General features: G+C 38.0%; 1 protein-coding gene across 2 annotated transcripts in view; it reads left to right on the top strand.

Annotated features, from left to right (window-relative positions):
- The window catches only part of LOC120540028 (transportin-2), a 39,671-nt gene extending 39,273 nt beyond the window's left edge, over positions 1-398 (top strand). For both annotated transcript variants that reach the window (XM_039770477.1, XM_039770476.1), the window contains exon 25: positions 1-398. This exon is cut by the window's left edge and continues 369 nt beyond it. The gene's annotated coding sequence lies outside the window, so the exon portion shown is untranslated.
- The last annotated feature ends 9,737 nt before the right edge of the window (positions 399-10,135 follow it).

The raw sequence follows: 10,135 nt of genomic DNA, 5'->3' as shown, positions 1-10,135 counted from the left end.
AGGTAAAATCTGCAGTCAAAATCTTTTTATGAAATCTTAGGTAAAGAGAATTTGGTGGAAATGGCTTATCCCCCATTATTCTCCTTTTGGAACAAAGTGGAATTTGACTTGAAGCTGTGGTTTTAACAAAAAGCAATTTGGTGTGTAATGCAAGTGTTAGAACACAAACATTGCTGTATTTCAGAGAAAGGGAAGTAGAGGGTGGGTGTGGGCGGGTCATCACTTCTTCAATATATGTGATTCCATGTGTAAATCACCCACCAGTCTAGTCTCGGATGCAGTTCACAGCATGAAATGTGCAAGATTTACTTGAACGGAGGAGGTAAAAAATAGGCTCTGTGTTGACCAGGTTTTTGTTAGGCTAGATGAGTAATTTGCCATGGTGGTGTGTATGATGTTCCCCCTTGTTTCACCTTTTTATTTATTTTAATTTTTTTTTTTGTTTGTTTTTTTTTTTGTTTGTTTTTTGTTTGTTTCAGAATTGCTTTGCAATATAACGGTCACATTTAATTGACCTTACTGGGCAGAGAAGCACAAAGCTAGTTGTGCATTGTAGTAGACGGGGGGGTTTGTTGGACTGCAGTTAGAGACCACTTTTAAATAACCAATAATACTGCAATGCAGCAGGGTGCTTCATTGTATCACCAAACATATCCTATGCACTGATTTTTGTATTGTTTTGTCTGCTCTCAGACCCTTGAATAATGCACAAAAAAGGAAAAAAGCCCAGAAACTACTTGTTTCCATTCAAGAATTGAAACGCCTTTTTAAACATCATCTTAACCAAAAAAAGGTTGCTGGCAATATTATCTAATGAAGGAATCCAGAGCTCTAGGAGTGAACTTCTTTCTACTGTGACCAGCCCTAATGAAATGGGCAGGAGAGAAGCCATTACAATGTCGAACTCGGGCCTCTCCACCTGCCCAGGTAGTTTAGTGGTCCTAAGTTGGTGGTTCATTTCGCCCTTGTATCCACCAGGTTCAAACACGAATCTTTGAAAAGCTGCCTGCCCTACAAAATTTTTAATGATCGGCTGTAGTAAAAGAAAATATTTTAATCTTCAGTAAGCCCTCCACGTTTAATATTTACATTTATTTTATTTTATTTTATTTTTTTTGCTGCAACAATGATTTACACTTTTGTTAATTTATTTATTTATATTTTTGTTAGCATTCGCACAGAGTTATTTTTTTATTTTTTGATTTGTTTTTTTACGTTTTTTTTTGTTTGTTTTTGTTTTCAGTGAACCATTGAGTTATTATGAGACCTAAGTGTAAAAGGGATTGCTGCCAATATTGGAAGGGACATAAACTATTATGGGAGGGTGGGAAGTGTTTGTTGGATTATTGAGCAATTAATTCATATGAAGCACAGGCTGCTGGCCATGCCTTTACATAATGTGTTGCATGGGGCCTGCTTGCTTGATTTGAATTATTAGTGTTTATATATATATATATATATATATATATATATATATATATATATATATAAAATATTTTGTAATTATTCAGTACAAATTCTGTTTTTGTGGTATACTGCTTGATCGGTCCAGCAGGTATTTGAAAGCTCCACATACTCGGATGTGGCACACTTGAACGCCTGCACCGGAAAAGACTGTAAAAATGGAAAGCAAAAGATACTGCCTTGGTGGCTTCAATGGAGCGTGCAAAGAAAATTTTCTTAAACCTTGAAGAATAATTTTATGGAGCTGCTTTGTCAAATTCATTGATACCTAGCAATAATTTTTTTTTTTTTTTGCTTTAATTGGGTAAAATATTGTGATTTAATTTTTTAGAAAATAATGTTCAAGATATAGCTGCAGCCTTCACTTAACCAAGAAGACATTATAAAACTGACCTGGACTCCTTGTAAATTGGGCGTTGTAGGGTACATAGTGGAGATGAGGAAATTTGGCTTTTTTTTTCCTTGTCTTTTGTTTTCTTTGACCATTTCTTATTCTGATGGACAGTACGCCTGTCTCTACTTAACAGTAGATGTTTAAAGAGTTTCATTATGAATCTGTCATTCTGCTGTGTTGAGGCTATTAAACCTGTACCTTTAGAGTTCTTTGCTGCTTGCAAAAAAAAAAAAAGGTAATTCCGAAGGTTCTGCTTTCCTGTAGAGTGGGGGGAAAAAAAACTTTATTGACAAAATAGTCTGTGCTTCTTCGCCTTCCAGTTCTCGCAAAAATCAAAGGTCAGATTCTCCTCTTTACACTTTCAGAGGCTGTGTTAATCATTTTGCAAAGATTCTGCATTGTCCCTTTTTTTTTTTTCTTTTTATTATGTGTGTTAATATAAAGTGAAGAGACGTGTAAATGATGTAACTGAAAACTGATGAGTTTTGCCAGCTGCTTGTCATGTTTTTGGCTCAATCTGTGATCATTATAAAAGCAGACCTTGGCCTTATTGACATGTAAAAGCCTCCTTTTTGGGATTTGTGGTAAATTGAACAATTTTTTGGACCATTTTGTAAAAGAAGAGGGAGTTACAAAGCAAATGACATGTAGGGTTGTCGAACACCACTCTGCTAAAAGCCAGTTACTCTGGAGTTTTTTTTTTTAAAACACTGGTAATAAATACTCTTGACAGTCGAATAGGCTTTCTAATTATAGTGTTCTTTACGTACCTGTAAACTTGAATTTAATATATGTGGGGAAGTCTTTTTTTTTTTTTTTAATAATTGATTTCTGGCTACTGTTAATCCTACCTGATGTTTCCTTAGCACGTAATATTGAATTCCAAATCTGACATAACAAAATAGTTTTTTATAACTAAATCCTTTGGTATTGGACTACTTTAATACATTTTAACCATGAATGTGTGTGCTCAGGAAGCTGGCTACTCGGATGCTGGTGTTTGGCCTCCCTCTTTTTTTTTTTCTTTTTTTTTTCTCACCCCCCTTCCCTCCTACCCCAGTTAATTGTCGCATTGAGTGGGAGACCGTGATCGTCTGTGACACCCCCTTTTCGTTGTGGGACCTATTGAATTTGTTCACCCCTTCCTTGGTTGTCTACAGTGTTCTTTCCCTAACTCTGTATATTTGTACGTGTGTAATGTAATGTTTCCTATGGTTAAACTGCAGTGTATGATGATCAGTGTAATGGCAACTGCTTGCACCTTGCTAAAATGAGATTTATTTTCTCATTTTTATGTAATTTTTGTTTGACTAAAGATTCTTGACTCCAGTTTACATGTCTTTGTCTGCTGCTTTTTTTTAGATTTTTTTTTTTCTTTCTTAATGTAATAAATTATGTATTTAATGTGTATGTCTGGCATATCTCTCCTCCTCCTCCTACCCATGTGTCTTTGTCTTGATGGTTTAAAATTGTGCCATGTTCCCTTATTGTTTGGTGTTGTCTGTCTAGTTACCTTTTTTAAGTCACTTTTTTGTCTGCTCTTTCTTGCTGGGCACTAGATTCAGGATAGCCAAACTAAAGCTCTCTCAGTCACATTATTGCTTGCACATGGGGAATCTTCAAAGAACAAACTTTTATTTATTTATTTTTTTTTTTTGTTTTTGCCCCTCATTTGGAATTTTGAAATGCTCTATTTACATTGTAAAGCTTCCCCACATACACGTCCAAGTGGGACTCCACACTGTGCCTATAATAAAGAGCATTAGTGGCATGGTAGATAATTAATGAAATGTTTGTTTGAAAGGGCTGCTTCCTTTTGTGAGTAATTTATTTGACCCGACCACTAGGGTGGCGGTTTTTGGCTTGCGCTAATTTCATTCATCATGTTGGGTTTTTCTATTATACTGTACATGTATTCATTCCATTGCACTATCTTGTGTTCCACTTCTGTTTGCGATTGTAGAAGGTTACTTCCCTACCATTGTCATTCAGTTGCAAGTGGACTGGCACACTATTGTCTTGATTCCTACAGCTCATTCAAAGTTTTTGATTTAGCTAATTTTGAAACTTTCTACAATGAACAGTGCTCATATCATGCAATTCTTTTGACAGAGAGCTTTTCTTTTCAGTTGTCTGTCTTCTACAAAATGTGAGAATGTTAAACTCTGTGGGCTAAGCGTTTGCATTTTTAGTTTAAAATTAGGACCAAAAGAATGGATTTTGAACTGTGAATGTTTTCATGAACTGGATGAACAATCAAGGACCTTTTTTTTTTTTTTTTTTTTTTTTTTTTTTTTTTTCCAGCTAAATTTGTGTTTGAATATTCAATAATTCACTGTTTTTAACATTCCTAGAACTGTTAATGCCTGTATTTGGATGAAATGCAGTATAATACATAGCAGGAGAAAATTTAGAAAGAAAAAAAGAGAATAAACTTTACTAATGATTGAAATTGTTGTGTCTTGTTGAAGGATGGTGGCTGGTAAACTGAATTTTCTGCCATCTTTCTGCGTATGTTTATCTTTGTCAACTGTCTTCATGGGCCTGGGCTAGCGCTTAATAGTTTGACGATGACACTGTTGCTTGAATCTTAGATTCTTTTAACAAAGTTCATGAAGACAAAACATCAAGCATTTATTTTTTTAAATGTCTGTACATATTGAAATCGCTGAAGGCCTTTGAGTTGCTGTAGTCAGTCCCAAGACAACTTCAGTCACACCGATGTGAAGATTTTCAGATTCGTTTCAGTTACACAAAGTACTTCTGCCGGCCTTAATGGTTTCTGAATGCCGCAGCGTTTCTGGACTTGGCATATTCAGTTGAAGGTAAGTCCTCTTCCTCCTTATTCAAAGTGCTCTCTCATCTGGGAGAAACTTGTTTGGTCTCATAATGTTGGGGATCCTGTTTGCTGCACCCTTAACAACTGAAAGACCTCACAGATTTCTATTTCGTTATTCTTTTTGTAAGCCTGGTTGTGTGCCTTTGAATTAAGCACCTGAGTGGTGGTAAACATAACAAGTGCATAGCTCGCTTAATGCTTGTACAGCATGTGTCACTTGTGATTTAATATGATTCAGTAAAAATGAGAAGTACAAGCAAAATTACGTTATTCAGGGTAAGTCGACATAATCTACATAAAACAAAAAAAAAAGGTTAAACTTACTTCAAAGCAGCAGCCACCTAATAGCACGTGTCCCAAATTTTGGGTCATTGATGAAGACACCGTTAGTATTTTAGGGTCAAAAACGTTTTGTAAGTTGTGTATATTATAACATGCAGTGTTAACATGAACTGAATGTCATCAGTGGAGAACAGAAATCTAAATTCTTTGGTTTGTAGTGACTAATTAGGGTTAGGGTGTTTTTTTTTTTTTTTTACACTGGTTGCGTCTATGCTATAAAAACTTTGAATGGTTTGATTTTAGACTTTTCCTTTGTTTTTATTGCATCATTTTAACTTTGTAATAGAATATCTTGTGCTAGTATTACTGAAAAACTTAAAGGTTCAATAACCTTTTGTTAATAGGCTAAAAAAGCCCTAGGTGTAGATTGGAATTTTTAATTCCCACCCAAGTCACGCCATACATTCATCTATTGAGGAAACGTTTGTTCATAATGTTCATAAATGAAACAGATTTAATTTAAAAATAAAGCCTCCCCGCCACCATTGGTTTACAATGGCAACCCCACATCAAAAGCCTTAAATTTTAACAAATACATTCATTTTGAAGCCAGTAATGCGCCGTAGTGCTGATTCACTTCTTGACATTGTGCACATATCCTTTTCCCAGATGCAGTTTATTTTTGCGAGGCTTCCCCAATTTTAAGTCACTCTTGTGTCCGTTCAATTCATTCTCTCTACCGATATCCAACTTTTTGATCCCAAGAGTTTGCTTTCTTGTAGCTCATTTCATAAAAGGCTCAAGTGCAATCATATTTTGGCAAAGGTTAACTTGACATTTAGTCAAATGAGCTGTCTTTTTATACTTTCTATATGTGATTATGAAATGTTACCCATGTGAGGCCAAATATATCAAAAGACGAGCTACAGCATTTTGACTATAAGAGAGCGGAGAAAAGAGGTGCAGAATTGGAACCGCCTGTGAGAAACTGAGAAACTCTTCCATCTGGCTGTGTGAAAGTTACAAGTGGCTCTTGGTTCAGTTTCTGGAGGGTCATAGTTGCTTCAGGTTTACATTCCTGTCACTTTCCAGTCTTGATTTTTATGATTCCAAATGTTAAGATTTTTTTTGTTTTTAAAACCAGCTGCCAGTTAATGAAATGCAAAGCCGCTGCAGGTCAGGATCACATTAATGGATAAACCAAGCAACATATTAGAATGTGTCAGGGGTCTCACAATGGCAATATAGTTTACACTGCGATCATAATTGGCAGACAGTTCTTGCTGTTAATGATGCGTGTTACTTTACGCTACCCAGCCAGATTAATAAAGTATGTTGCAGTAATTGGCCACTCCTTAGAGAGGATGGAATGAAAACTTGCAGCCACTGTGGCTCACCAGAATCTGTTTCTGAGACCCCCCTATATAAGTTTTTTCATCACTTTCTGCAGTTGGCCTCTTGCTAAACACACACATGCTTCACCTCTCCTGTGCCCTGGTGGGTCTGTCTTAGGCCGGCTGTTCTGTCATGCTGGCTGTCTATCTAAAAACTCTGTTGTTGCAAATATGAATAGGAGTATCAAGAAGCTGTAATTAAAAGCATTGACGTTTTCTGAAATGAGACCCTTTTTTTGCTAGAAATATGTGGTAAGTTTTGTTGTTTGATTTTATGTTTTCTCAGCTGCCTCTTAACTTGCCTGTACGTCACTGAGAGAGATTTTCCAAATCCTGCAGTATCGTGAGCAGGGCCTATGGGGATGCTGGAGGCAAGCAAAAGAAAAATGTACTTAAAGGGCAGCTGAATATACAGCACACTAAAAAATATGGAAAACCAACTTTAATTTGAATTACCAAACTTGAAACCCTCTGTTTGGCACCTGGGAGGTCAATGCAATGCATTTGGTTTCAGTCGTTCAGATTTTCTTTTTTCCTGTTTTAAGCTGGCATACTGGACACCTACCACTAGAGGTCACCAGAGGATGTCTAAACAATACTCATTGTCATCTTCGCTTCTATTATCAAAGGCCTGCATCTTTAAAAATAATAAAAAAAAAAAAGTTTTGGGGTTGGTGAAGCAAATGTGCCCCCTTGCTGAATGTCTGTACTCCAAACAGTAGGCAGTGCTGCTATGAGAAGAGGGTTGTGTTTCCTTGTTTTCCACTAACTAAACTGACCATGTGGCTGGTGTTAGTTGAATCGAAGGTTTGGTGCTTGGTGACCACCACACCCTCTAATTGCCTGATTGTTTTAGCAGCTTGATCCTTAAGCAGCTCTCATAGTTTTGGGAACGTTACAATGTGCAGGATTTTGATTTGATGTGTTTTAGAGGCCCAGTATGGAAATATGTTCTTTGTTGGTTGGGGGTGGGTTGTTGGTCTTTTATCTAGGAAACCTGATTAAATGCACGGGATTTTAATATGCGTTCATTCTGATGTCAAGCAGAGTTGGCTTGGTAGCTCAGTACTACCTCTCCCAAAATCACACTGTGCATGCATTTAAACACTTTTTTTTTTTTTTCTCTTTCTTTCTTACACTTATGGCGGAGTGGTGGCTGCGAGGTTAGGGATCTGCACTGACCATCGGAAGGTTGCCAGTTCAGATTCCGTAAAAGCCAAAAGTGACTCTACTCTGTTGGGCCCCTGAGCAAGGCCCTTAACCTGCAATTGCTCCATCCTGCGTATGACATTAATCTGCAACCAGCCCTACATGTAGGCCCTCCAACCTTCAGGGAAAAAACCTGGCAGAATTGGCACTCCAGCCATCATTATAAACCTCACAATCCATCTGAACTAGTGCAGTCCTGAGGGGTCACCTGTTGTATGGCGGCACTCGGGTCCTAATCTGGGATGCTGAGTTGATTTTGTCCTGTGGAGGGTGTGTGCTGTATCAGCGCCTGCTCTTCGCCTCTCCTCCTTTCTCAGACTGTGTTCCTTCAGCTTGGAGGTATAGACCTCCTTCACATCTACGACTCTAGTCTATCTATACAGCCATCAAAAGTTTAGAGAATGCCACAAGTCTTGGTTTTCATAAAGTTTAGTGCTTCAGTGTTTTTAGATCTTTTTGTCAGATGTTTCTATGGTATACTGAAGTAGAATTACAAGCAGTTCATAAGTTTCAAAGCCTTTTATTGACAGACATTAAGTTTATGCAAAGAGTCCATATTTAATAATAATAATTCATTACATTTATATGGTGCTTTTCTCAGTACTCAAAGCGCTATCCACACAGGGAGGAACCAGGAAGCGAACCCACAATCTTCCACAGTCTCCTTACTGCAAAGCAGCAGCACTACCACTGGTGCCACCTGTGAAGAAAGAGTCCATATTTGCAGTGTTGGTCCTTCTTTCTTTTTCAGTTCCTCTGCAATTTGCTGTGGCATGAAGTCAGTCAACTTCTGGGCCAAATCCTGACTGATGGCAGCCCATTCTTGCAGAATCGATGCTTGGAGGTTGTCAGAATTGGTGGGTTTTTGTTTGTCCACCCACCCCTTGGGGATTGACCACAAGCTCTCAGTAGGATTACGGTGTCTTGAGTAGTTTCCTGGCCATGGACCCCAAGTTTCAATGTTTTGTTCCCCGAGCCACTTGGTTTTCATTTTTGCCTTATGGCACTGGTGCTCCATCATGTTGGTCACCAAACTCTTCTTGGATGGTTGGGAGAGTATTGCTTGCATAAGATCTCCTGTATAGTTTCTCTGGAAAAATATAATGACCAATCAGGCATACTGCTCTGAAGAAAATTCTTCACTTTTTCCTCTAGGGGGAAGTGCCCAGATTTTTCAAATAATAACCACGAGGGGTAATCCTTGGGGTCTTTCATCTTCTAGTGGACCATGCCTTGTGTAAATCAATGAATTGCAAGGGGAGCATCTTAACAACATCCAACACTACCAACTAGCTTCTCGTAATCTGGAAAAAGCAGTGGTTCAACTCTGAGCTCATCCTGTATTGACAAACTCCATACCACGTCAGTGTAGAGTGAGCCTAGCAGGCCTGTGCAGGACCCTCATTTCAGCTACTTGTGAGGTAGTTCTTTCAGGCGCTTGCCTAAGCTCCACGTCATAGCTGAGAATAGCAATGTTGACTTACTGGTGTATCAACAGCTTTGTCCTTGAACTTCGCTCCTGCTTCATTACTGTGGTCTTGTACAGCATCAGTACAAACTGTTGGTCAGTCTCACTAACAAACTGGTGCACCGACCATCACCTCATCCCTCACTCGTGATCAGTGCCCTACAGTTGCTTGAACTCAACCAGGTGGGAGAGACGCTAACTTCTTCTATGCAGGTAGCTGGTCATTTAAATTCTGAGAGAAAACCATGCCCTCAGATTTACAGGTGCCAACTCAATCGTGCTTAGCCACAGACTTCTCTGTTGTGTACCAGAGCTCAGTCAAATGTGGCCAAGAACAGGACATCTCTCTATCTCTCACACTTACACTAGGGGGCTCTACCCCCTGCTCGCTTTGCTTGACAATCCCCGCGTGCGGCTCTGCTACTCACGTGTGGGGAAGCGGATGTACAATTTAAACCGATTATTTTCATGGGAATTGTAACATATGCAGAATAGAGCTAACTATTTTACATTACAAGCGAGTAATTAACTATAGTAAAACGTAATCAATTGAAAGAAAATTATGTTTCATGATGCGTTGGAGGTATTCGTTGCATTATACCTTTTCGTTCTGTTTGGCTTTGAAATTAACATGCAAATACTTTTTGAACTTAAACTTTTACTGTAAAACTTTAGGAGAAAACAATTTTTTGAATTAACTTCTTGTCAATCGCATTGAATTTTTATTCCGTGTTTGGAGTTGCATCGTGACAACGCAATGTATAACTGACCGTGAGTGAATATCGTTTCTTTCTCTCTAATAAATAAATTTACTTTTTCGAATGGTTGTCCCTGTGATTTGTTAATTGTCTTTGCAAAAGCTATTCTAATGGGAAACTAAACGTTTTAATACGAATGGCATATCAAGATCTCCTTTGGTGTCTAATGTTAAATGTACTACATTACCTTTCTTGTCGCCTGTTAAAATTTTACATGTCAGAATTGTTCGACCAATTTTGAATACAACTAATCTTGTCCCGTTGCATTTCCCATCACTCGGACATATATTATGCAATAACATTATGATACATCCTCCTTCAACAGTA

Source organism: Polypterus senegalus, chromosome 12 (assembly GCF_016835505.1).
Source record: "Polypterus senegalus isolate Bchr_013 chromosome 12, ASM1683550v1, whole genome shotgun sequence".
In the NCBI taxonomy this organism is placed as follows: Eukaryota; Metazoa; Chordata; class Cladistia; order Polypteriformes; family Polypteridae; genus Polypterus; species Polypterus senegalus.
Note: the sequence above shows the minus strand (reverse complement) of the source record. Positions and strands in the feature narration are given on the sequence as shown.